Source organism: Panthera pardus, unplaced genomic scaffold (genome assembly GCF_024362965.1).
Source record: "Panthera pardus isolate Hobbes unplaced genomic scaffold, ASM2436296v1 HiC_scaffold_7, whole genome shotgun sequence".
NCBI lineage: Eukaryota > Metazoa > Chordata > Mammalia > Carnivora > Felidae > Panthera > Panthera pardus.
Genome location: NW_026527002.1, coordinates 8066878 through 8094311, shown reverse-complemented (window position 1 = coordinate 8094311; position 27434 = coordinate 8066878). Strand labels below are relative to the sequence as shown.

At 46.1% G+C, this 27434-nt stretch overlaps 1 protein-coding gene across 4 annotated transcripts in view; it reads right to left on the bottom strand.

Annotated features, from left to right (window-relative positions):
• The window catches only part of LYN (LYN proto-oncogene, Src family tyrosine kinase), a 124047-nt gene that overhangs the window by 72119 nt on the left and 24494 nt on the right, over positions 1-27434 (bottom strand). Inside the window, exon 1 of one of the 4 annotated variants that reach the window (XM_053896498.1) lies at positions 15903-16047. The exons of 2 other annotated variants lie outside the window; for them this stretch is intronic. The gene's annotated coding sequence lies outside the window, so the exon portion shown is untranslated. Of the gene's footprint in view, positions 1-15902; positions 16048-27434 lie in introns of those variants that run through there. One more of the 4 variants, XM_053896499.1, reaches the window with a different exon arrangement.

Below are 27434 nucleotides of genomic sequence, written 5' to 3'. Positions count from 1 at the left end.
AGGCATTCTTGACCATCGGTCATTACTGATTGAAAAAACACACAGAGACACAGGGACACACACATATCCATATGAAAGCATATCCATCTATCCACAGAAAAAGAAGACAGACCCATCACCATGTTGGTTAGGTTCTGAAGTCCATTGTAAGGGGCAAGATCCTATACAGAAATTTTCTCTTCAACATCCCGAAAGAGGACGCCACAACTTATAAGATATTTTGGAGTGAGGACTGTAGCGTTGGATTGCTGAACTCAAATCCTGGGTCCATCAATTATTAGCTGTGTGATCTTGGGCGAGTTGCCAAACCTCTCTGTGCCTCAGGATCCTTCTGAAAATTGGAGATAATCTTACCTAGCTCATTGCGTTGTTATGATGCTCAAATGAATGAAGTTAGTCAATGTTTGTAAAGTGCTTACAAGTATGCTGAAAGCGGCACATTGGAAGAGCTATAGACGTGTTTGTTAAGCACATAGATAAATGCGGTCTAAACGCTAGTTTCCCTCCAGCGCATCAAGGGAAACACTGTCGCCGATGAGAAACAGAAGCACAGCCTCTACCCCACCCCGAAGAGGGGACGGTAGGAGCCCATCGCCACCTCACCCTCGGGGTGGCACCCAGGCCACCTGGCCCATCCAAATGGCCATTTTCTTCCTTACTCCGTCCCTCCCCTCTTTGGGGTGGGTGCCTTCCATGCCGGGTCAACTCTGCCGTATGCTTGGGTATGGCATGATGACCAGAATGTGAGTGCATATGCATTACCCTGTGATTAAAGACGGGGAGAGAAGCTGGGGAGTGGAAGAGGTTCCCGAGTTTGCACTTAACATGCATTTTGGGTAATATCTTGGCCTCTGTCACAGATTTCCCAGGTTTAAAAGGTACTACGGTGGCGCCTGGGTGGCTCAGTCGGCGAAGCATCCGACTTCAGCTCAGGTCATGATCCTGCGGTTCGGGAGTTCGAGCCCTGCTCTGGACTCTGGACTCTCTCTTCCTCTCTCTCTCTCTGCCCCTCGCTCACTCATGCTCTCCCTCTCAAAAATAAATAACATTTTAAAAATATATAAAAAAGTGAAGGTATTACACCCCGTATGTTATATTTCAACCTATATTTTTCAAGTCCATACAAATCACTTCCCTGACTGCTACATAAAAGTTTTGAAATCACTCATTTCTCATATTATCAGAGCCTAAAGAAATATAAAGTAGGAAACTGGAAGCTATTTCCCCCTATGTAATCCGAATCCGTATTTTAACAGCAAGTTAAAATCCTAGATCTTAAAATTTAAAAACAAGGTTACTAGAATTCAACCCCCCAGAACCTGCATTTCCAGCCTTTATAAAATGCTACAAAGAAACTGTGTTGGTATCCCATTTTGTTTTTATTATGATTTGTAAATTTTCTGTCTTTACTCCATCAGCCAAAAAGAAAGTAAATTGTCTTTTTTTTTTTTTTTTTTTAAACTCACCACCACTCCCAACCGACTGCTTTAATTTGCATGGAGTTTTCCCAGCAACAAGCCAATTACTCATCCAAAGGCTCATCAGCAGCTCCAGAACCTTCTTCCTGTTACCGACCTCCTGTCTAACCTTGCAATATCCAGCGTCATTCTGGAGTTACCAGACATGTGTATGTGGGAAGGGAGGAGCAGCGAAGAATATGCAATTACCTACTTTGTGCCCAGCATTGCCCCGATGGGGAAAGCAGAGCCCAGAGGTGAACCTGTGCGAGGTTATCAAAGGTCTTAGGTACAAACGGAACTTGGTCCATCGGCTTCGAAGCCACACTTCTTGACCCACCCAAGGCTTTGCTGCCTCCCCATACTGTGAGTTTCATCTCTGAATTAGTGAGCTTAGAAACACAAGAAAAAGGAAGCCCCAACGACATAGGGAGAATAATCCCCCCCCCCAAAGTGACCTTCAACATTTAATAAAAAAGAAGGGGGAGAGCCTGGGTGGCTCAGTCCGTTAAGCACGGCTCAGGTCATGACCTCACAGTTCACGAGTGGGAGCCCCCCATTGGGCTCTGCAGTGACAGCACAGAGCCTGCTTTGGGATTCTCTCTCTCTCTCTCTCTCTCTCTCTCTCTCTCTCTCTCTCTCCTGCTCGTGCTCTCTAGCTCTCAAAAATAGACAAACGTTAAAAAAAAAAAAACAAAAAAACCCCCAAACAGTGATCTTGAGCTTCCAAAGTAGGCTGGGTTTGGTTCAAGGGTCATTCCCAGGAATTTATCCCTAAATAACGTCTTCCATGCCTCGTGCTTACATTCCAGAACCAGCTATTTAACTCAAGCCTTGCTTTGTCTGCCCAAATAGAAGCCTTCTTGACACCCTTTGATTGCTTTCCTTCTTAGTGTGCTTTCAAGAATGAGACTCCGGAGATGTTTTTAGAGAGGCAAGGTCAATGGAGGGGCTCCAACAACCTATCGGAGAGAAAGTGTCTCAGTGGTAGCCTCAGGACAACGGAGGAGGAGAAAGCTCCAGAACTAAACTCCATAATCAACTCCATGAGTTCCTACTTAAGTAGTTTTCTTTTGCCAACGTTCCTAAATTCCTTTCGAGAAAGATAGAATTGAAAAAGATGTAGCCAGACTCTCTTAGACAACTAAGATTTCTCTCCTCTGTAGGCCATGGTAATCATTTTCAAATGTTCTCGGTACTTTCCCCTCGAGGAAATCGCCCAGAAAACCATACTGACACAGTTAGTAAGCTGGTAACCAGGGCCACCCGGGTCCAGACCCTGGTTTCGACCAGCCTCGAATACGAGGTCCTGAAGGTTGAGGGGCAATTAAGTCAATGTCGTTTTGGTATTGGGTAGTCCTGGCTCCTAGGTTTCCTCTGGGTTCCGTAAATCTAAGCAAATCCTTGACAACGCAGGTCACAGGACTGCTCTATGGTGTGGGTGTCACCTCTGGTCTGTGACTAAGGGTGGGATCCGCGTAGAAGGGAGCGGGGTGCTTTACAAGAAGTACTTCTTGAGTTATAAAATGTGACAGAGAGCCTGAAGGAGCATTAGAAAGAGTAAGAATGGGGTAGAACCCCCATTCTAAATAAAAGGGGGCCACGCCCACCCACTTTTATTATTAAGGGCCAATTGGGAAAGGGGGGTGGGGCGGGAAGTTGCTTTAAGTACATTTAGTAGTTGTAGGTCTACACCCCCAGATCCAACCTGGGGGAGACTGTACATCTGACAGAGGGTCTGTCTCTCTTTTTGCTTACAGGATGAGGCACAACGGAAGGCTATCTGGAGGCTCCCCTCACTCAGAAGCCTTTTGAAGGGACAGGGGCTCTGGGAGATCCCGCTGTGATCCGTTCGCTCTGGAGGGGCTGTTCGGGTTAACGCTCCACATAGTCAGCAGTGCCCATCATATGGCAGCAGACACACAAAGGACGTGGAGAGAACCCGTGGCTTTTTTCCCTCCCCAAGTAGCACAACAGAAACCCTGTACCTACGTAGGTACCACCTAAGAAGGGAGGAGGAGAAACCCGAAGAGCGAAACTCCCATCTTAAAGAGGTGGCGACATGATGGAAAGAAGAGTAAGCTGGGAAAACTTCAAACCCTGTTGGCAAACTTAAGGCTGTTTGCTGACCTGCTGTTATTCAGAGGGATGAGGAGCGAGGGTTGAAGACCGTGAAGCCTTCTTTCCTCTGTTTTTGCACGGCCGAGGTGCAGTGTGGACATTCCGCAAGCTTGCTACCCACAGGAGGCAGGGCATTCTGGAATGCATTCGTGATGATGGTTTTATAACCTTGCGAAGCTACTAGAAACCACCGAACTGTGTGTTTTAAAAGGGTGAATTTATGGCATGTGAATTGTGTCGATAACGAATTAATTTCAAAATATGCTTCCTCGACCCCCCAAGAGATGGATATAGGGCAGTATGGCTGGCTTCCCCTTCGTGCGATTTTATGTTTTTGTGATCAAAATCTGAGACATTTTAATTTACCTTATGTTTGCCAATGTCTCCATCTGGTTTGAAAGCTTGTTTTTATTATATGCTGTAGGACGCAGAGCAGCAGGGAGATCCAGATATTATGCAGTTAGCTACAACGTAAATGTGTAGCATAAACAACAGGAAGCCCATCCTGAAATATTCTGAAATAACGATGCATAAAAAGAGCAAGTTGACTGCGTTTATCAGAACCTTAATAAACCAATACAGTTTTAGTCGCCACATTTATCAGAGTGAGTCCAGAAAAGATCATTAAAGAATTAGGTGAGGGTTCAAATACCTGAACATTTGGAATCTGGAGTTCAAGGGTAATTTGACTCTGGCGGGAAGACCGCAGAAGATAATGACAGGTACAGGAAACTAGGAACTGGGAAGCAGAGTTGCTGGGTCCAGCCCTGACAGTCCTGTAATTACGGACAAAACCACTTTTCTTCTCTGGGCTCTAATTTCTTCACCATAAAATGAAACCATGTGGCTTGGCATGAGAATCAATGATACTATTTTTAACTTGACAATACATATTAAAGTCTTTTAAAATGTGTGCGCTTCTTGGGGTGCCTGGGTGGCTCAGTCAGTTAAGTGTCCTACTTCAGCTCGGGTCATGATCTCGCAGTTCCTGAGTTCAAGCCCGGTGTCAGGCTCTGTGCCGACAGCTCAGAGCCTGGAGCCTGCTTCACATTCTGTCTCCGTTTCTCGGCCCCTCCCCTGCTCGTGCACTCTCTAATATAAATAAACACACACACACAAATGTGTGCACTTCTTAACATTCCATTCAGCAATACATTGTTTCTAAGAAAATAACTGGTCACTTACACAAAGCTCTGTAGAAAAGGATATTTTCTTTATAAAGAAAGGGGACTGTGTGTAAATACCACACGATCAGAAATATACTCGAAATACAAAACTATAGGTCACTCTCAAAGTTTATTACACCTATAGCCAGTTCTCTGAAAAATTACAATCATAATTACAAAATGATCAATTTGCCAACATTTGTATATTTCAACTAGGTTTATGTAATTTTATACTAGAGGGATGGTTTTAACAGCTTAAGTTTACAACTGTGTATTATTAGTTGAAGTGGTTTTAATAGCTTAAAGGTATAACAATTGTTATTGAATGTAATTGTTTTAAAAGCTTTTGAAAGTTCCTAGGATGTCTTTTAAGGAAAGTTCTATTTTTAAAAACAGGATTGTTTTTAAACAGTTCTATTTTTAAAAACAGGATCTTCTTAGGACTATATTAATATTAGTTGGTAATAAGTAGGTAATAAGTAGTTTAATTTTTTTTAAAGAGGGGGGGAGGGGCAGAGGAAGAGAGAAAATCCCAAGCAGGTTCCATGCTCAGTGCAGAGCCCGATGCTAGACTCAATCCCACAACTCTGGGATCATGACCTGAGCCAAAATCAAGAGTTGGGCGCTTCACCAGATATATATGTTCTATATATATTCAAATATATATGTACTATGTAATATGTAATAAAGTGGGCTTTATTATAGCATGCACAAAAATAAACTCAAAATGGATTAAAGACCTAAATGTAAGACTTGAAACCTACAAACTTCCAAAAGAAAACAAAGGCAATCAACTCTTGGACATCAGCCTTAGCAATAGTTTTCTGTCTTTCCAGGCAAGGGAAACAAAAGCAAAAATAAACAATTGAAACTACAAAAAACTAAAAAGTTTTTGCACAGTGAAAGAGATCATCAATGAAATGAAAAGGCAGGGCACCTGGGTCACTCAGTCGGTAGAGCACCCGACTTCGGCTCAGGTCCTGATCTCAGAGTTCGTGAGTTCGAGCCCCACACGTTGGGCTCCGTGCTGACAGCTCAGAACCTGGAGCCTGTTTTAGATTCTGTGTCTCCCTCTCTCTCTGCCCCTCCCCTGTTTGTGCACTCACTCTCTCTCTCAAAATTAATATTAAAAACAGTTTTTTTAAAATAAAATGAAAAGGCAACTTATTGAATGGGAAAGGTATTTGCAAATGATATATCCAATGAGGGGTTAATATCCAATATGAAGAATATGAACATAAATATATTAATATAAAGAACTCCTACAACTCAAACAGTCTGATTAAAAAATGGGCTGGGGCTCTGAATAGACATTTTCCCAAAGACATCCAGACGGCCAACAGACACATGAAAAGATGCTCCACATCACTCATCATCAGGGAAATGCAAATCAAAACCCCAATGAGACACAACCTTACACCAGTCAGAATGGCTAAAATAAAAAAAGACAAGAAAAGCAAGTGCTGGCAAGGATGTGGAAAAATAGGAACCCTGTGCACTGTGGGTGGGAATGTAAGTTTGTGACAGCCACTATGAAGAACAGTATGGGGTTTCCTCCAAAAAATAAGAAACGGCGATAACCTATAATCCAGTAATTCCACTTCTGGATATTTACCTGCAGAAAATGAAAACACTAACTCAAAACTTTATACGCACCCCTATGTTTATTGCATCATTATTTATAATAGCTAAGATATGGAAGCAACCTACGTGTCCATCAGTGGATGAATGGATAAAGAAGTGGTACACACACACACACACACACACACACACACACACACACACAGGACTATTACTTACCCATAAAAAAAAAGAGTGAGATCTTGCCATTCACAATGGCATAGATGGACCTAACAGGTATTATGTTAAGTGAAATAAGTCAGAGAAAGACAAATATCTCACAATTTCACTTATACCTGGAATCTAAAAACCAAAGCAAATGAATGAACAGATACAGATTCATAAATACGGAAAAGTGTCGTTATCAGAGGAGGGGGGGCTGGGGGTATAGGCAAAACAGGTGAAGACGAAGAGATACAAAATTCCAAGTATCAAGTAAATAAGTCACAGGGATGAAACGTACAGCAAAGAAATATAACAAACAAGAGAAGCTGGACCCATGGCTTACGATCTTTGAAACGCTGATAATCTGTGGAAGTTAAGAACTTGGAGAGGTTGCAGCTAAAGCCGTGTCTTTGCTAAGAATTTAAACGGAAATAAATTGTCGATCATGGATATGCTGACTACACCTAAGGAAAACCGTTCAACATCCAGGAGATGCACCTAAGCGGGCATCTATGGCATGATACAAAATTCAGCTTCCTTCAGCTGTCTTGGGCTTAGAGAAACAGACACCTACCTGCCAGGTGTCTCAAGAGGTGACAAGGACTCAGACCCCTATGTGAACACAAGAGGCAATTGATACCCCCATGGCCCCTTCTCTTGGACTCCTAGCAAAGTTGGAAGGTCTCAGGTAAGGGAGTTGGCGGTGGAAGAAAGAGGCTGTGCAAAGGTCCTGTGACTGGAATGAGGTGAGGGGTAGGAGAGGAGCTGGTATGGCTGGAGTGAGGCAAGCAAGGATCTGAGTGGTAAGAGGCAAGGCCGAGGGCCTGACCCTCGTATGATAAGTGTGCAGCGGATGACAAATACACAAGCGATGGGTGGCATCCCCCTGGATCCGTGTGCATTAAGAAGCCTTGCTTACACAGCCGATCCCGATTTGCATAAGTCTTAGTTGAGCAATTTCACACAGAGGAAGACAAGAGGGGATTGTTGAAACAATGGGGTTTTTTTGGTTTTGTTTCTCTTAACAATAAAAGGGAACACAATGAAAACAAGATGAGTTCATGGAAACTTATGTATCAGAGAAGCTTATGTATCAAACGTGTCATTTAAATGACCAGAAGAGGAAATGAAAGGCAGAGTATGAATTCTGTACGTACGGCCAACCAAGAAGTGTAATCAACTTCAACTTTGCGTCTAGCCTCAGATTTCTGTGATCAAGAATTCTGCCACATAGATTTGGAAATGCATAAAATCATGTATTTATATTCCATCTTAAGAACTAAAGCAGCTTTACATGCGTGCAGGCAACATAATACAAACTACTAGGAAATAAGAAAGAAAAAAAAAAAAAAAAAGGTGAAACTGAGCCCAAGGCAGCTGAAGGAAGCTGAATGTTACAGCTTGCCGTGAGTTTCTGTGCAATTGTTAGACGTAGGCTGCAAATCTACAAAAAGTGTAGGTTTTCTTGAGGCTGAAGCCAAGAGGAGGAAAAGAGGCCTCAGATATAAATAAATCGGCTGCTCTACAACAGAATTTCTCAACCTCAGCACTACTGACATTTGGAACCAAAAGAATTTTTTGTTGTGGGGGGCTGTCCTGCACAGTGTTGGGTAGTTAGCGGGACCCTTGGCCTCTACCCAAGAAGAGAGTGACACCCTTCTCCCCCCACCTCCTCGTGAGTCGTGATAACCAAAAATGCCTCCAGACGCTGCCGAATGTCCCTTGATGAAGGCTATGTGGCAGGAAATCAGATGTTTTAATTACTGGCGATGACCTTACGTACTGAGATTTTCTGCTACACGTCGGGGTAAAACAATATGCTTTGTTAGTCAACGGTGAAAGTCAGGTTTAATGTCCCACTATAAAGTTTAAGGGACATAGCCAGAAATTCTGTCCGGTAGATGTCTGGACGTCTGCCTATACACACAGGGACAGACACAGACCCACAAAGACACACACAGAGATCCGGTGTTTGTTGGAATGGTTCCAGAAACTTTTTGTGAGAAAATCATCACCCTGACTCTACACTTCTATATAGACTAGTCATGGGGCGCCTGGGTGGTTCAGTCAGTTAAGCATCCGACTTCGGCTCATGGTTTGTGAGTTCGAGCCCCACATTGGGCCCTGTGCTGTCAGAGTGAAGCCTGCTTGAGAACCTCTCTCTCTCTCTGTCTCTGCTCCTTCCCACCCGTTCCTCCCTCTCAAAAATAAACATTAAAAATAAACAAATCAATAAAACTAGTCTCACGAGATAAAACTAGAAGAAACAGTAAGAATCATCTGTTCTACCTACCCCCCTCTTATGAAAATGTATTTTATTTTCACTGAAGTTAACACAAAAACTCATTTAAAACTTCACTGTGAACAGAAAAGACAGCCCAGAAACAGACCTACTGAAATATGGTGAACTGATCTTTGACAGAGGAGTCTGTGAAATTAATTCAATGGAGAAATGACAGTCTTTCCAACAAATGGTGCTGAACAGTTGGATATCCACACGAGAAAACACATTAATCTAGACCCAGACCTTACACCATTTACAAAAATTAGCTCAAAATGGATAAGCAGAACTAAATGTAAAATGCTTTAAAAATGTGCAAAAGATCTGAACAGGCACCACTGAAGAAGATACACATGGTAAAGAAGCATATGGGAAGATGCGAAACACCATACATCACGAAGGAATTGCAGATTAGTGCAACAGTGATATATATCGCCACACGCCCAGAAGAATGGCCAAAATCCAAAACACCGACAACACCAAATGCTGGTGAAGATACGAGGGAACGGGAACGCTCGTTCGTGGCTGGGGGAATGTAAAAACGGTGCAGCCACTTCGGAATACAGTTTGTGGCAGTGTCTTGCCAAACTAAATTTTCTCTTGACACATGATTCAGTAACCGGACTTCCTAGCATTTACCCGAATGAATTGAAAACTTAAGTTCGCACAAACCCTGCACGCGGATGTTTACAGCAGCTTTATTCGTAACTGCCCGAGCTTGGAAGCAGCCAAGACGCACCGCAGCAGGTGAATGCATCAACAAAGGAAGGTACATCCAGACAAAAAATACTCTTCATAAATAAAAAGAGATGGGCCATCGAACCATAGAAAGACACGGAGAAAACTTCGATGCACATTGCTAAATGAAAGAAACCAATATGAAAAGGCTGCATGCCGCACGATTGCAACTATATGACCTTCTGGAAAAGGCAAAACAGCACTGTTCCCCGGAAACAGTAGGAAGATCCGTGCTCACCAGGGGGAGTTCAGGGGGAGAAAGGAAGAGGCGGAACGCTGGGGATTTTTAGGGCAGTGAACTATTCTATTCGAAGATGTGATGGCAGATACATGACATTATACATTGGTCAAAACCCATAGGATGTACAAAACAAAGAGTGAACCCTAATAAAAACCGGACTTTCATTGATAATAGTGTACCAATCTTGGCTCATCAGTTGTAACAAATGTACAAGGTACTCCAAGATGTTAATAATTTGGGAAAACGGTGGGGGGGGGGGTGCCATATGGGAAACTCTCTGAACTTTCCACTCAATAAACCACTCTGTAAACCTAAAACTGCCCTAAAAGGAATGTATTAATTTTTTAAACTATATTATGACCGAAGATACCAATCCATATACTTTTGAGTCCATATGTCAGAAAACAGATCTTCGATTTTGAAAAGATGATTGCCTTAAAATAGTTCTGCTGGGAAAATCTGCACACACCCGCCTACTCCGTATGCTCCCCAAATTTTCCAATTATCAAGGGCAGGCTCTTACCTGCTCTACCTTATTATGGCGTAAAATACAGTAGAATTTCATTAAACCTTCTCAGCTGAATTCCTAAGCTTCTACAGTGTTAGCGTGGGAAAATAACTGGTAAGAGACAGGAGATCCATTAATGTTTAATAATAAAGCCGTGAATCCTAGCAATATGCTTATAGCCCTTTATGATAAATGAGAAGTAGAACTGTATTAGGCTTGTAAACATGGCAAGACAAAACACATCTGATAACATAGCCCTGAGTTTATACACATGTATCTGCAGGGTGAACAGGATTTTATCAGCAATAGTAATCCCACAGAACCACTGTCAACCAATAGTTAAGTCAAATAAGTAAAAATAGGAGGAGTGGCAGGTACATAAGAGATGTGGTCCATTTAAGGGACGGTTATAGAGAAAATGGTTGGATCTGGCGAGTGAAACCGGACAGGGGATGTTAGGAAGGGGGTGGGGGGTAGGAGTCTGCTCTTTTATGTTAAAGCTTTTAGCTGTTTTGGTTTTTAAATTGTGTACAAGTCTCCCCCTTGATGGCGATGAAGAATTTTTTTTAAGGATGGCTAAAAGAATTGTGTACCTAAATTAAAAAAAAAACCACAAAACTGTTTATGGGGTGCCTGGGTGGCTCAGTTAGTTAAGCATCTGACTCTTGATTTTGGCTCAGGTCATGATCTCACGGTTCATGGGATGGAGTCTCGCGTCAAGCTCTGTGCTGACAGTGCGGAGCCTGCTTGAGATTCTCTCCTTCTCCCGCTCTCTCAAAATAAGTAAATAAACTAAAAAAAAAAACAAAACAACTTTATAATGTAACATTAAAAAAAAAAAAAGCAAGGTAAGTTTCACATACATTATGATTACATATGTAGAAAAAGTTTGGAAAGTAATATTAAAATCAAATGAAATCAAAATTGAAACGAAAACACCTCATGCTTCTATGGCGGGTCAGAGCTTTTCCTGGTCTTTCTCCCTTGCCGACATGTGTACAGAAAGCAACCGTGTTTGACTCTGATAAAAATACGCCTGTAAAATTAGACATCAAACACGGCGAGCTATGTATTTATGCTGGTCCCCTCTACCCACAGCGGCCTTTTGGACTTTCCCATTATCTGGGAGACAAGGGGCACCCATATGATGTTCAGTCCTGCTACAATGCCTTGAGGTCAGCCAGCCTCGGTGTCCTCAGATAGGGAACGGGGTGATACAGGCACTCATCCCGGTGTGGTTGTGGGGGACTTTAAATGTATTCAAGAGAGCTGCAGGCACGGAAAGCCCGTCTTCCCCATGGGCTGGCACCCATGTGAGCTTGTGGTCAATAAAGTATGATGGTCAAAAGCCAGGCAATGAGTCTACCCCAGACGACCAAAGGTCACAGGACCAAAGGTTCTTCGGGAGGAAGAAGAAGAACTGGAAACCATTCTTTGGACTAAGCTTGAAGACAAAACAGCAACTTATCAAGTGTGGTGGAAGATACTAGAAGCAGACGGGAGAGAGTAAACTTTAAACTCACTCCAGGAGTCTAAAAGTGAAAAAGAGGAAATGAGGCCACGGCTGGGTCCCAAGTTACTTTCTTAAAATGGGTATGGCCAAAAAGGGTCACGAGATGCAGGAAGAGAAAAAGGGACGGGAGGCAGAGAGCAGACCTGCGGTCACGGTTCCCAAACTGTGTGCCAAGGCACCCAGGGTGCCACTGCAAACTCGAGGCGTGCCCGGGGATATTTCAAATTTTCGAGGGAAACACCAGGACATCTATTGGACGCTGTGAGAACGAGTAGCTCAAGGCAGCTCAGGTGCAACGTGAGCTTGCACTGTATTCCTTCCAGCAATTTCGAATCTGTGTGAAACAGGGTTTTCTGTGGTTGCTGTGATAAAAAGGAAGGATCGCAGGGAACAGAAACGCAAAGATAAACATGGAACAGAAACGCAAAGATAAACATGGAACAGAAAGTGAGGCTGCTGGTGTCCAATCCAACTCCAAAAGTCGAGAGGCTGCATGACACAGGTACACACATCCCACTAGGGTACATTCGTGTTCATTTAATAACATCAGGGCGCCTGGGTGGCTCAGTCGGGAAGCATCCGACTTCAGCTCAGGTCATGAACTCGTAGTTTGCGAGTTCTCTGCTGTCAGCACGGAGCCTGCTTTGGAACCTCTGTTTCCCTCTCTCTGCCCCTCCCCGGCTCGCGTGCACACACACACTCTGTCTCCCCAAAATAAATACACGTTAAGAAAACACTTTAAAGAAGAATAATGTAAAAATAGTATGCTCTACTTTCAACGTTTGTGTGCTATTTTTTCAAATGGTGCTAAGGTGTTATAATAAATACGTATTAAGTTGTTTGGACCTAGCAACCTAAACACAGATGGAACTCTTTTGTGTGTCTTCTGCTCTAGGATTGACCATGTAAAAATTACTGACACACTCAGGGTCAGTAATCTTTAACACGTGAGCAGGTTAGGACAGACCAGGTGGGTGCTGCGAGCCTGAGCAGTGAGGCAGAGAGAGAGCCGAGGGTGGGGCCACCAGCCAGGTGCACCTGGGGCGGGGACGGGGTGGGGGGCGCAAGGTCTCCCGGCACCGAGAACCCCCCACCTTCAACTTCACATTGCCTACCCTGCTGTAAGGAGAACCCACCCATTCTCAGTAGGAATACGCTAGAGGACGTCCCGATGCGTTTTAGAAAACTCTCAAATCATGGAGACAGCATGACAGGCATATTCTGTTGAATTTCCGTTTTTCTTCATGGAAATGCCTTTTTCTCACCGTCCTACTCACCCGGGCTCAGAAGCCCCGTCATCTTTGCGACCTGCGTATCACGCTTGACTCAGTAGAAACAACGCTCCGTCGAGCCCCGTCCCTTCCGCAAGATAATTGTGGCTGGCTTCGAAGCTTAGGAAAAGGCATGGACTGGACCAATAGTGGATCGCGGTGGTTTTTCCCACATTAGTCTCCTGTGTTACGAAACCCTACATGATGTTAATCACTAACATCGCAGCATTTTAGGGATAACTAGTCTGGATTGTGGCAGGTGCCTCCTCGCTAGTCCTTCGGCAGCAGCCCTTCCCCTGCTCTTTGCTCATCTCTGCGAATCATCTGATCACTGTGTCCGTCGAGATTCCAAGTTCTTCAGGCCACCTTCCGTTACTTCGCTGGTCCAGTGAGTTAATACCTATTCGCAGAGCCCAGTTTCACAGTGACAATCTGCGGCCATTCATCCCTGCCCTGCTCGCTTCCCTGCTTACATTTCTCCATAGGAATATCGGAAGCATTCAGATTACAAGACCCATTTTACCATCAGTCAGGCTCTCCTCCCGGGAGAGCAGGGATTTTTGTTAGTTCTGTACACAGCTGTAGGGCCAGAGCCGAGAACAAACCTAACTCACACCCAATCTTGCCTGCTCCCCTCGGGTCACATCCTTCTCCACCTCCGATTTCTTCCCTCTGTAATCAATTTGGAATGTAGGCACAAGCCCCAAGACGTCTCCATCTCATGCCGGTAACAAAACTCTCAAATTGCCTACCTGTGAACGTGTACATAGCCTCCTCGACTACTATATATATATATATATATAGTATATACTATATATATATATACTATATATATATATATACTATATATATATATACTATATATATATATATATATATACTATATATATATATACTATAAACTCCTTGAGGGCAGACACGGTCTCTTCTACCTTTTCGTAGACCACCTTGCATCTGCCACCCAAACACACACAGAACCCTCCCCAGCTGCCAAGTCAGCAATAAAACACCATTTACTGAGTTAAAGTTGAATTTGGAAATTCCAAGGACTGTGTTTTGCAGTCAGATGTAATTCTACAAGTAGAATTCATTACTTTTGTGTTTAAATTTTTTTATGTTTTATTTTTAAGAGAGAGAGACAGAGAGGCTACGAAGCGTGAGGAGGAGAGGGACAGAGAGAGAGAGGGAGACACAGAATCCGAAGCAGGCTCCAGGCTCTGAGCTGTCAGCACAGAGCCCGATGCTGGGCTCGAACCCACGAACCGTGAGATCATGACCTGAGCCAATGTCAGATGCTTAACCAACTGAGCCACCCAGGCACCCCATTTGTTTTTTTAATAGATGATCAGTAGATGTTAGACCCCCAAATTCTTTTAGTTTCAGACCATGAAAACATGAATCTAGATCATGAAAACAATCAAAATGCCCCCATTAACTAAAAATCAAAGAATTGGGGCTGAAAATCTCTACATTAAAAAAATAACTTTTCTGGGGGTGCCTGGGTGGCTCAAGTCTGTTAAGCGTCGACTCTTGATCTTGGCTCAGGTCATGATCTCCTAGTTTGTGAGTTCAAACCCTGCATCGGGCTCTGCACTAACAGCACAAAGCCTGCTTGGGATTCTCTCTCTCCTTCTCTCTCTGCCCCTCCCCCGCATTCATTCATTCATTCTCTCTCTCTCTCTCTCAAAAACAGAGAAACTTAAAAAAAATAACTTTTCGGAAGTGAAGTAGCAAAGGGCTTTGGAATGAGGAAGCATGGGCCCAGTTTGGTTCCTCCATTTATTAATAGCCATATAAATATCAGCAAGTTACTTGTTAATTATACTTCATTTTACTCGTTTATGAAACGTAAGGAATATTCCTCCTTCAAAGGTGGCTGTAAGGATGAACTGAAATAGCATCTGTTACGTGCTTCACCCAAAACAAGTGAGTGATGTGTTACTTCCCGTTTTCCCTCCCTGTCCCCGAAAACAAGGGGAGCCAGATTACAGCGACATTATCATACTGAAGTGAGAAAAAGGCTCGGGTTACCTCTGGCATGAACACAGTTGTTACATAAAAATTGCTAGGGAACCTTCATGAGCGTGGATTCCACCCCCAGCCATTTTCATGGCACGCCAGACAGCTTCTAACGATAGCTTCGCCCTCTTCTCCACCTGAATTCTTTTAAAATTTTTTAAAAATGTTTATTTGTGAGAGTGAGAGAAAGTGAGAGAGAGAGAGAGAGAGAGAGCGCGGGTGAGGATCAGAGAGAGAGGGAGACACAGAATCCAAAGCAGGCTCCAGGCTCCGGGCTGTCAGCACAGAGCCCGACGTGGGGCTCGAACCCATGGACCGCGAGATCAAGACCTGAGCCGAAGTCGGTCGCTCAACCGACTGGGCCACCCAGGCGCCCCTCTACCTCAATTCTTACCCCCCTCCCCCCCATTTGCTTTATTAAAAGCTAAGTGGCCCAGACTGCAGACCCTTCCCTGCCTCACACTGGGCTCCCTCATCAAATCTGCGAACTCGTTTTCCCGTATCGGTGGTACATGCTCACATATCTGGCAGGAAAAGGAGTTCTGTGCTTGCAGACATTTTTTTCACCTGGCTTTGGCATTTCTCTGATTTTGTCCCCAAGCGAGTAAAAAAAAAAAAAAGAAGAAGAATTCTGCTTCTCGGCTTCAAGATGTGTTAGATTGAAGGAAAAGGAGAGAAAGGCCCAGAGAGGGTAGGCACGAAACACAGCCACTCAGGTCCTCTGTGTCCCGGGAGCTCACAGAATCACAAGGCTGCCTCTAGCCAGTTTCTCTGCCTCGAGAGCCTTGCTTTCCAAACCTACCTCTCAGCCGAAGTGTGTTTAGTTCCTTATCCCAGCTGGCACACTCTGTCTCCACCACCCCTTGGCCTCTTGGATGCCTCCCCAGCCAGCCTCATGCTGGGCAGGAGAGGGACTCATGGCAGACAGATTAGGGTTTTCAAGCACCCCCAGGAGGAGGAAGTTACTTGTTCCCACGGGCCTGGGTTTTTCTTTCTGTGGGTGTGTTTTCTCTTTCTGAAACCAGGAAACTAAATTTGCCTAATGGTTAAACCCAAAAGGATTACAGATTCTTTCTTCAAGAACCCTTGGGAGGCCTGTTGTCCAATCCTCTGTGTTAAAAGCACGGCCGTTTCCAAGTCACCCAGGCAGAGGGGATGCTTTCTAGACTCTTCGGTGAAGCCTATTCTACTCGGTTATTTTTAGAAGAAGTACCATATCAACAGACCGTTCAGATTTAGGCTTCCCATTCTTCTCCCCAAACACTACACAATATCTCAACTTCCTAAAAAAGACAAATTTCAACATTTCATCCCCCCCACCCCCACCCCCACCATTTCTTTCTCCTCTTTGAACAAAACCACTCTTAGGTTCAGGCTCTCACACACTTGCATTCTTCACATTTCCGTTAATTAGCCTTGAACGCCCAGCAAGTTCTGCTTTTCTTGCAATAATTGAGATCCTCTTTCTCGCCCAGCATTTTTACTACAAAACGTGTTCTCCCTTGGCAACGGATCCCAACGTTCAACGGCCTTCCCGTCAGGCATGTCACTGTTGGCTGCTCCAACCTCCAGACAGGTGGGGTCCCCTCCCCACAGCCCCTGCGTGTCCCACACGGGAACACGGGTCTCAGAGAGGCCACTTAGAGTCTTTGCCTTCTCAGCCTGATGGCTGTGTTTGTCAAAGAACTGTGGGCGCGGGCTGAGCTTGAATCCCAAGCTACTGGGCCTTGGGAGGGTATCTAACCCCTCAGTCTCAGTCAATTGGTTGGGAAAACGAGGCTATTGCCCCCTATCTGGAGGTGAGGCCGCTGTAAGGGTGAAGGGAGGTAACACACCCAGAGAAGGGAGCTGAGCCAGCACGGTCTGGGAGGGCTCTTGGTAATTTTACTTCCCTGTGGTTACCTACAAGTGCCTTACTATTACTTAATGTATCCTTTCTAGATTTCTCCTTTTTTTTTTTTTTTTAATGCTTATTTATATATTTTTGAGAGAGAAAGAGAGAGAGAGAGAGAGAACAGGGGAGGGGCAGAAAGAGAGGGAAGAGAACGAATCCCAAGCAGGCTCCAGACGGTCAGCACAGAGCCCGACATGGGGCTCGAACTCACGAACCGGGAGATCACGACCTGACCCAGATCAAGAAGCAGACACTTAACCGCCTGAGCCACCCAGGCGCCCCTCGATTTCTCATTCTTAATTCTTTTAAACATATTTTCAGCTGCCGTGCTCCAAACAGTACGCTCTGTATTTGTTCTATCAACGTGTAAGACCATGATCCTTAACCTTGTCTATGCCTCGGGACAACGTGGGGGCTTTTAAAAATAATGCACACGTCCGGGCTCTACCCCCGACCCGCTGTGTCAGAATCTCCGGGGGTTAGGCCTTGGGCATCATCTTAAAAATCTCCAGAGGCCAACCAGTCAATGTGAAGCTCAGGACGGGACGACTGGTGAGCAAGGCCCGTGCGGGCAGACGCCGCTCTAGGGGAGGCCAGCCTCGCGGAGGCAGAGTGGCGAGGACACAGGGCTGAGGCGACAGCAGCAGATCGGAGGCCACCCAGGTCCCTTCCCACCACGGCTTTGCTTGCTCAGCTCTTCCTCCAGTTCTGGGCAATGCTTCAGCCTCCCTCCAATAATTCCCCATTTCTGCTGAAGCCAGCCGGAGGAGGCTTCCCTGGCAACCCAACCAACTTCTACGAAGGCAACAAGCTCTTTAGTCTAACTCGGTCTTATTTATGCAATCGCCTTTTGACCAATAGGGAACTTCAAAGCAAGACAGTTGGGGGAACCCGGGACAGTCTCTACCACCGAGACTCCCAAATACGCTCCCTGATGTTCCCTGGCCCCACACCCTCTCCTCACTTGTAAGACAAACCTCTCCCGCAGCTCAAGTTCTGGGCACCCGTGAATCCAGGGTCCTTTTCATTTGGTGGACACATTATAGGAGCGACGCTGGAGGCGTAAATATTCTAAGACACGGCCATCTCCGAGGAGCTGAGTATATGATGCCTTTGTGTCAACGGAGGACGGTTACCCTCTGGGGGCATATTTCGAGAACTCTTTTCCTTTCCTCCTTTCTTTAGTTCATGTCACCAGCTCATTCGCACCAGCTTCTTCTTTCTCACTCCCTCAACTTCACAAGTTTGACAAAATATTATTGGTGTCGCCAGCAGGTCAAAACTTTTAAATTTTTTTTTGATGTTTATTATTTTTGAGAGAAAGAGACAGAAAGTGAGCAGGGGAGGGGCAGAGAGGGAGGGAGACACAGAATCCGAAGCAGGCTCCAGGCTCCGAGCTGTCCGCATAGAGCCCGAGGCGGGGCTCGAACCCACGAACTGTGAGATCATGACCTGAGACGAAGTCTATGGCTTAACCGACTGAGCCACCCATACACTTTTAAAGAGCACTTTCAAAACAGTAACTCTCCCTGACCTCAACCATCACCCCAAATTAAATTTTTAACTTTTATCTCTGATAATTTTTCACACACACACACACACACACACACACACACACACACACACTGCCTGAGGCAGCATTTAATTTTCCTGCACAGTCTCAACAGCAGTGTCACTATCCCGACATTTCTAGGATAGAGACAGACAGAGGTCAGTCCGTACTCTTCTCTCAGGGGTGGACCATTGTGAAATTCAGTATACGATGAGGGATTTATATCTTCCTTAACATCTGGTGCCCAGGAATCAAAGACAGGATACCCATCTAGAACAACTGGTCCGGGGTTAACACTCCACACCAGTGCCCCGTGATATAAATGTATGTCTCCACTGCTCTGTGATCTACATTATGCCCACACCCTTCCAGAGTGGAATTAGGTTTGGAAAGCACCCGACGTCACCTGACAACGTCCAGAAGTAGAAAGCCTAGCGCAAGAAGCACTATTTTTAAATGAGGAAATAGGACCATTTAACAGTGTACAATGGGAAACACAACCTCATCGGTTCTAGTTTACTGATGTTAAAAGCACAGTGATGTTTAACACACCCAACCTTTCTTTCTCTCCAATATTTTCCCTTTCTGCCCTCAAAAAACAAGGTAAGCATTTATTTTTAAAATTTTTGTTAATGTTTAGTTTTGAGAGAGAGACACAGAGAGCAAGCAGGGGAGGGGCAGAGAGAGAGACACAGAATCGGAAGCAGGCTCCAGGCTCCCAGCACAGAGCCCGACGTGGGGCTCGAACTCACGAACCGTGAGATCATGACCTGAGCCGAAGTCGGACACTTAACTGAGTCACCCAGGCACGCCCAGAAGTGTTTCTTTAAAACCACGACTCCTTTAGCCAACGATCAACTTGATAAATTTTTTTCTCTCAAGACCTAGGTAACAAATGGGACGATCACAGAAATAATTCACCGAGAAATGGAATTACCAAATTAATTTACTGAAAGTTTTGTTTCATGAACCTAAAATACCATCGATTTTTATATCATTACTTTACATGCTGTTAAAAAAGAAAAACAGAATGGCTACCCTGCAAATTATTGAGATGTCATTAACTGTGATTTCAGAGGTATTAAAATGTAAAAATGTGGTTGCCTTAGAGCTTGTGAAATACAGTAAATACATGCTTATTGGACATCCATTTGTTTTAGAAGTCATCATCTAGGTTCTGTTTTATTCTTAAATGTCTTTTTTTGTTTGACAGTGCTGCTTCCTATTCCTTTTAGGTAGAGAGAATTTAGTTATTAAAGTGAATTTCAATAGACTTAAATGGCAGGTCTGTTTTTTCCCCCCTATTTAATGGTGAAAGTGAGTAGTATTTCAAAAGCCTGGCCCACGGTTTATACAGAGTAGTTGTATTATTGTCATCTCTAATCCCTGCTGACCTTGTTTTCCCATCTAACCATTGCCCTGATCCTGGGTGGCTCAGTCAGTTAAGCGGCCGACTTCAGCTCAGGTCATGATCTCGCGGTCTGCGGGTTCGAGCCCCGCGTCGGGCTCTGCGCGGACAGCTCGGAGCCTGGAGCCTGCTTCCGATTCTGTGTCTCCCTCCGTTTCTGCCCCTGACCTGCTCACGCTCTGTCTCTCGCTCTTTCTCAAGAATAAATTTAAAAATATTTTTTAAAAAAATGAAACACTGCCCTGATGCTATCTGATAAAACCGTCATCTCTCTAACACTTACTATGTACCTGGTACTGAGCCAAGCACTCTACATGGATTGTTTCATTCAGTCCTTAGAACAAGCCTTCAGATGCCCATTTAACAGACGAGAAAGTTGAGGCTTAGAGAGGGAACGTGACTTTTCCGAGGTGCCAGAAGCAGTAAGCGCTGGAGTCAGAGCTGAGACACGTGCTGGTAGGTAAGCAGCATTTGCTCCCCAGGACGTACTGCAAGAAACCTCCCAAGAGTCCACACTTCAGACTACACGCTGAAAGAGGGAAGGGAGGACCACCGGGCACTGTCCCTCGGCCCGGGATGGCTGCAGACTGGGAATGTGATGTGGCCTCTGGAGGCCGACCGCTAACGGCTTTTTCCGTGGCCGGAGTGAGCTGTTGGAGAAACAGGACCCCGGGGCGGTGACTGGAATTCCGCAGAAGCACAAGGGAAGGGTGACACAAAACGCCTGTGACGTGAACGCGCAGCAATGGTCTCAAACATCCCTTTGAGAAGGGTCTTGATGCTTCACAGAGGAGCACAGAATCAAAGTGTTTGAGCTGGAGAGGACTTAAAAGGTTATCTAGACCAGCAAGCTCAGCATCGCCTGAGATCGATAAGAAATGCAGATGCTCAGGCCCCAGCCCAGACCTTCGGAATCATACTTTGTGCCCTCGGGGGGTGAAGGCACAACCCGGGTTTGCGCAAACCCTCCAGGAGATTCTCATGCCTGCTAAAGTTCCGGAACCACTGACCAGCCCTGACCAGTCCAACGTCCTTATCTGACAAGGACTGTGATGCCCTCGGTCCGGCCACATGGACACAGCAAAGCGAACGAAGGGAACCGCAGCCTTCAGGGTCTTAGTCTAGAACCTCAACCGTTTCAGGGGTTGGTTCTCCGTTCACAGCGGTATCGATTTTCGAAGAACTTGGATGTGCTAAAATATCGTGAAACGAACTATAGTTCCTCTCATGGAACCTGGATATCGGAGGCAGAGGATATCTGGCGTCACAGGGCGTAAGTTCACAACAGGTCGGGCGAAGACCAAGGAGTTATAGCACCCAGCTCTCGAATGCCGGAGACGAGTCAGCCCTGCACACCCTGATAGAAATTAACGGAGACACATGTTCAAAAAGAAGAACAGATCACAGATAAGGCTTTAAGCCAGAGGACGGCCTCAGTCATCAAGCTGTGGTTCACAGAAGTCTCATAAAATGTAATGTTTTCATCCAATTAACAAACCCATTTGTACTCTCCCAGTCCAATCGGACGTTATTAGATCATCCCGATTCAAAGCAGGTGAAACCCCAGGCGCACACACAGGTGGCGAAGGGCCCATTTCAAGTTTAGCTGGTCCTGGATCCCCCTGGAAACAACTCCATGAGCATCGTTCACCTTTTCTGAGTTTGTCTGAAGCTGGGCTCCACAGTTACCAACAAGATGAAAAAGGCAGGGGTGGGGGGGGCAGTGAACAGAATAGCAAGTTCCTGGCTCCTTCTTACTTTACCCAGTAGGTCAGTCTCCTGGATTTTGTTCTGGAACAGTGTATCCTCATGTCTGGAAGGGGAGACCGAGGCAGGTGGGAAGGAGGTACAGGGAACACGACCGCCACGGTGACCCTGTTGTCCGCATGACCACCGAACTTCCCGGCCACTGAGGCCTCGGAGAAAGGTCCCTGGGTTTGGGCTGCTCCCCAGAGCGCATGCACATGGCCGGAAGGGCAGTGGTCCCCCCCCCCCCCCCCAGGGCCTGGCCGGGGCCGCCGACGGGGGCCTGGTCCACCCGTGTGGTCAGACCCTCCCTGAGCTCCAAAGGAACTGCCCACCTCTCACCTCGGAATCGGAACATCCTCTCCTTGGCCTTTTCACCCTCCCCCGAAAGTGCGGGGTCATCTCAGCATAATTCACGTGAGATACAGAAAATGCTCATGGAGGTAGCGGGGGGGGCCCATTCCCCCCAGAATGCGTGTCTGAACCCCTCTGACCTACTTCAGGACCCCACTATACCTCGGAGCCGTACTGAAAACGCTCTCTCTCCCCTTTCTCTCGCTGTCCAGTCCCAGTCTCCCCAACACCCTCCCCCCTTCTACCCTCCCCCCTTCTTCCCCCCCCCCCCCCCCCCCCGCCTCGTTCACCACCGCCCTCTGCTCCCCGTGCCACACGTGGCTGGCCTGGGTATCTTTCCAAAAAGAAAGATTCTTTCTCCCCCCTGCTTCCTCCATCCTCGGAGCCTGGCAGGTAGCTTCCTGGTTTTGTAGGCCGCACACCTTGTTCCCACCCGTCCTGCAGGCCAGCCACGCAGGAACCCAGTACCCCGCAGCCTTCCATCCCTCCCCGAACACCCCGCTCAGCAAGCGGGGCTCCTTCTCGTTTCGAATAACCCCTCGCAAACACCGTGTCCTGCGGATAGAGCCGGCCTGAACCTGCGGCCAGGAGTGCACATCCCTCCTCCCGGGCCCCACCCGTTTCAGCACACGGCACCGCCTTCGGTTTATTCCGCGGGGTACCAGCAGCGCCTGAGATGCAGCCACGGCCACGAGAAGACACCCCACGAACTCCGCTGAGCCACACAAGTAACGAGACCATTTGTGCTCAATCATCTCTCCTCCAGCCTCTCAAAAGGCTCCTTCACTCAGGGCGCCCGGGTGGCTCAGTCGGTCTAAGCGTCTGACTCCAGCTCAGGTCATGATCTCACGGTCTGTGGGTTCGAGCCCCGCGTCGGGCTCTGGGCTGACAGCTCGGAGCCTGGAGCCCGATTCCGTGTCTCCTTCTCTCTGCCCCTCCCCCCCCCCCCACTCTCTCAAAAAATAAACATTAAAAGAAATTTTTTTTTTTAAATGGATTCTTGGGTCCTACGCTTGACAGACCCTTGAACTGGAATCCATATGGGGGTTGAGGGCATTTGTAGCAAACAACACAGGTAATTCTTCTGCTGATTTGACTCAGGTGATACTTTGTCCCCCTACTAAAATGTCAGTTCCTTTGGAAAGAGAATGGCCTAGTAAACTTTATTAACTGCTTATACTATAATGTTAATTTTAGCTGAAATTCCTTCCTGAAAGATTTAAGTAGAAAGGAGGCAGGGCACCTGGGTGGCTCAGTCAGTTAAGTGTCTGATTTCTCAGGTCATGATCCCAGGGTTCCAGGGTTCGAGCCCCAATGTCAGGCTCTGTGCTGACAGCTCAGAGCCTGGAGTCTGCTTCAGGATTCTGTGTCTCACTGTCTTTCTCTGACCCTTCCCCACTTGCTCTCTCTCTCTCTCTCTCTCTCTCTCTCTCTCTCAAAAGTAAACAAACATTAAAAACATTTTTTTTTTTTAATTTTGAAGAAAGGGTGGGGGAAGAACAGTCATGGAATACATCCAATTTTGATTTGAAATATTCTCTGGATAGGAGGACATTTTACATCCAATCCCCCTCTAATCAAAATGCTTATCTGCCAAAGTGGCTTATACTGCATAAGAATAAAGTCAAGGCGAAGGAACTTTTAACAATGGCCACTTTAAAAAGAAATTATAGGGGCGCCTGGGTGGCTCAGTTGGTTAAGCGTCCAACTCTTGGTTTTGGCTCAGGTCATGATCTCATGGTTCACGGGTTCAAGCCCCATGTCGGGCTCTGGGCTGACGGCACGGAGTCTGCTTGGGATTCTGTCTCCCTCTCTCTCTGCCCCTCCCTGCGCTCGCTCTCTCTCTCAAAATTAAACAAACATAAAAAAAAAAGAAATTATAATACCTGTAGTTCTTTTTTTGAAAAAGGATATTTTTATCGGAAAACTCAGTATTGCAAGGTGCTTATAAACTCTTGCCTTTTTACTCAAAAGGAAAGAATTTATTTGGGCTAAAATTTCAGAAAACACTTAAGTGGAGCCACAGTAGGTAGGGTCTGGTCGTAATGCTGGCTTTTAGAAGTGCTGTAACTCAGACATCTTGAGCCTGGTTTATTTGGTCCTTCCCTATGCACAGCACAGCTCCATGGCAAAAATCGTTTTGTTTCAATATGCTTATCAGTGTATCCTTAAAGAAGCACACAGAACTCTGTTACACAATGAAACAAAGATTCTTTAGGTTCCTAGGAAGTGCGTTTATTTTTCCCATTTTAAGGGTTCGCCACATCATACCCTTACACACACACGTGCCCACTCCGGCCATCTCCATCTCAGAAAAGAGCCCTGTCGGCTGTTGAAGTTGCAAATTGAGAAGTCCGCCTGACTCCTCTTTTTCCCATATTCCCCAAACCCAACTCAGCAGCGAGGTCCTTCAGTCAACATGCACAAGCCATCCTCAGTCTGACCCTCCTCGTCTCTACCACCGGGGCCGTGTACGCGCGTGCCCCAACCGCCAGATAAAATACAAGACACCCAGTTACGTTGGAATTTCACGGGCACAGTGAGTCAGTTTTGGTATAAGTAGATCCCAAATATGGCATGGGACATACTTATGCTAAAAAAGGATTCATTGCTAACCTTTCGGTTTAATCTGGCATCCTGTATTTTTATTTGTTAAATCTGCCAACCTGTCTGCTTTCCCTACACAGTCCAATCTTTTATTTATCTTTTTAATCTTTATTCTTGAGAGAGGTCAGACAGGGTGTGAGCAGGGGAGGAGCAGAGAGAGAGGAAGACACAGAATCCGAAGCAGGGTCCAGGCTCCGAGCTGTCAGCACAGAGCCCGACGCGGGGCTCAAACTCACGAACTGTGAGATCACGACCTGAGCTGAAGTCGGACACTCACCCGACTGAGCCACCCAGGGGCCCCCTCAATCTTTTATCTATTGACTAAAATCCTCCCACAGCTTTCTTCAGAATTTAGAATTAAAGCTAAGTTCTTTACCAAAGCCTTGAGGGTCCTCGATCAGAGAAAGTGGGATAGGTTGGAGAGGCAAGCAGAGAGCTCTCTGCTCTCTGCAGGGCTCTCTGCTTGCCTCTCCAACCCTTTGGCTTCAGCCAGAGGAGATGTCCTTCTTCCCTGCAGACACTCAAGCTCATCCCCACCTCAGGGCCTTTGCACTTGCCCTCCCTTCTCACCTCCTCTCCCTCTCCTTGTCTTCCACATCATTCAGATCACAGCTCAAAGACAGACCCCCTCCCCAGCCAATCTGGCTAAAGTAGGCACCCCACCCAACATGCCCTGTCACGTTACTCAGTCTTACCTTCCTCAGGGCCCTTCATCCTGCCTGAAAGCACTCAGTATATTGCCTTTTTTGTCCCGACTAGCAATGCACACGCCATTAGAGCAGAGCCCTGTGTCTTCTGTTCACGGTCTCCAGAGCACCTAGACCTGAACCTGGCATTCAACGGCCTCCCTTTATGTACCTGCTGCTGACAAAGTCAATGAGTTTCCCATCTGTAAAATGAAATCCCCCTTCACATCCGCAGGTTCAGCTTCTGCAGGAGTATGAGAACATCCCTATGCAACCTTTCCTGCACCAAACGCAGACTTTTTCCCCCGTCAGGCAGCGACTACACATTTTCACCTTTTGCATGACAGTGCTGCCCGCTTCTCCAAGGTCAGAGGCATCAGGAGTGGTGTCTCAGCACGAGGCGACAGTGGGTGCGGTGACTGGAGTGTTTCGCTGCGTTTTAGAACCTGTAATTTAAAAATTTAGTAAAAAGCCAAAAGGCCAAAGTGTTGATATGAACGCTATAAAGAGCAGAAATGTCAGAAGCCTAATCCAACTGCAAGAAGATGAAAATCACAAGATAGGCTGACAGCCAGGACCCTGAAGCCTTAAGAAACACACTTCTTTTTGATGTCAGCTGGTAGCCTTGTTGTGAATAAAGTGCATAAAATTAGAGACCGAGGATAAAATGCTGAATATATATTGAAAATTAGGTCTAATCTGGAAAGTACAATTAGAAACGGTACAAGTTGTTTAGCTGTCTGCGAATGGAAACCCTTATCACATATAAGCCTATTTTTGGCTTTCGGGCTCAGAAGAGGAAGAAGGGGCTGGCCGCCTGTGGACCATCGGTGGCACAGCCCTAAAGCAACATGTCCAGGTCCTTCCACAGCAGATGGCAATCCCTCTCGTTCTTTTATACCCCTCCTTAGTCCTGGGAAATCGTGAAGTTTCTGAAGAAGACAAGCCCCAAGTGTTAGTTTCAACTCTTGCAAGCTGCTAGGAGAGTAAAATATTTTCAGTGGTCGCCCAGGCTCTTTTGTGCTGTTCAGATAGAGGATTGGGAGGCAGGACAGGAAACCACAGGGCACAGGAGAAAGGGAAGTGCCGAAGTCATGGTATTGGGTGTGGGAGTCCATAAGCGGACTCCAGCAAGAAGCAAGAGGGGAGATAAAGCACACATGTTAAGTAGAAGCAAATCGTTGAGGAAGTCACACGAATGTTCCCCATTTCAAGATTCTAAATTCTCACAGTTTCTTTAACCATCCTACAGAGGCAGTTGTGAAAAATACAGGCTCATAATTTAAGAAAAGCACGGAGGGGCACCTGGGTGGCTCAGTCGGTTAAGCGCCCAACGCTTCGTTTCTGCTGAAGGTCATGATCTCACGGTTCCCGGGTTTGCGCCCCGCGTCCAGCTCTGAGCTGACAGTGTGGAGCCCACTTGGGATTCTCTCTCCCTCTCTTTGCCTCTCCCCTGCTCGCACTGTCATGGTCTTTCTCAAATAAAATAGAGAGGAGAAGACGGGAGAAGACGGGAGAAGACGGGAGAAGACGGGAGAAGACGGGAGAAGAGAGAAGAGAAGAAGAACAGAAGAAGAAAAGAGCAGAAGAAGAAAAGAGCAGAAGAAGAAAAGAAGAAGAAAAGCAAAGCATGGAAATGTACCAAGCCAAGTTCTGACATTGGGACCGTGTGGCACACATCCACGAAAGCCTCACTTATGTGGATGTCAGGGGAAAGAGGATAAGCAAGATACTCTCTGCCCTCAGGAATTCAGAGAACAGCAGGAGAAACAGGTAAATCAGTGCTAATACTGGTAAGACACGACAGGTACAACATAGGTATGTTCAACACGCTTCGGGGCCACAGAGCCAAGAAGTGTCAGGGTTGGCTTCACCTATGCACAAGGTATTAACCTCAGTTATTGCTTAATTGGACTTTACCATAGGATATTGTCTTTAGTTTTTTCTTTTCTTTTCTTTTTTTTTAATTTTAGAGACAGAGAGCATGGGGGTGGTGGGGCAAAGGGAGACAGAATCCCAAGCAGGTGCCACACTCAGCATGGAGCCCAACATGGGGCTCAATCCCATGACCCTGGGATCATGACCTG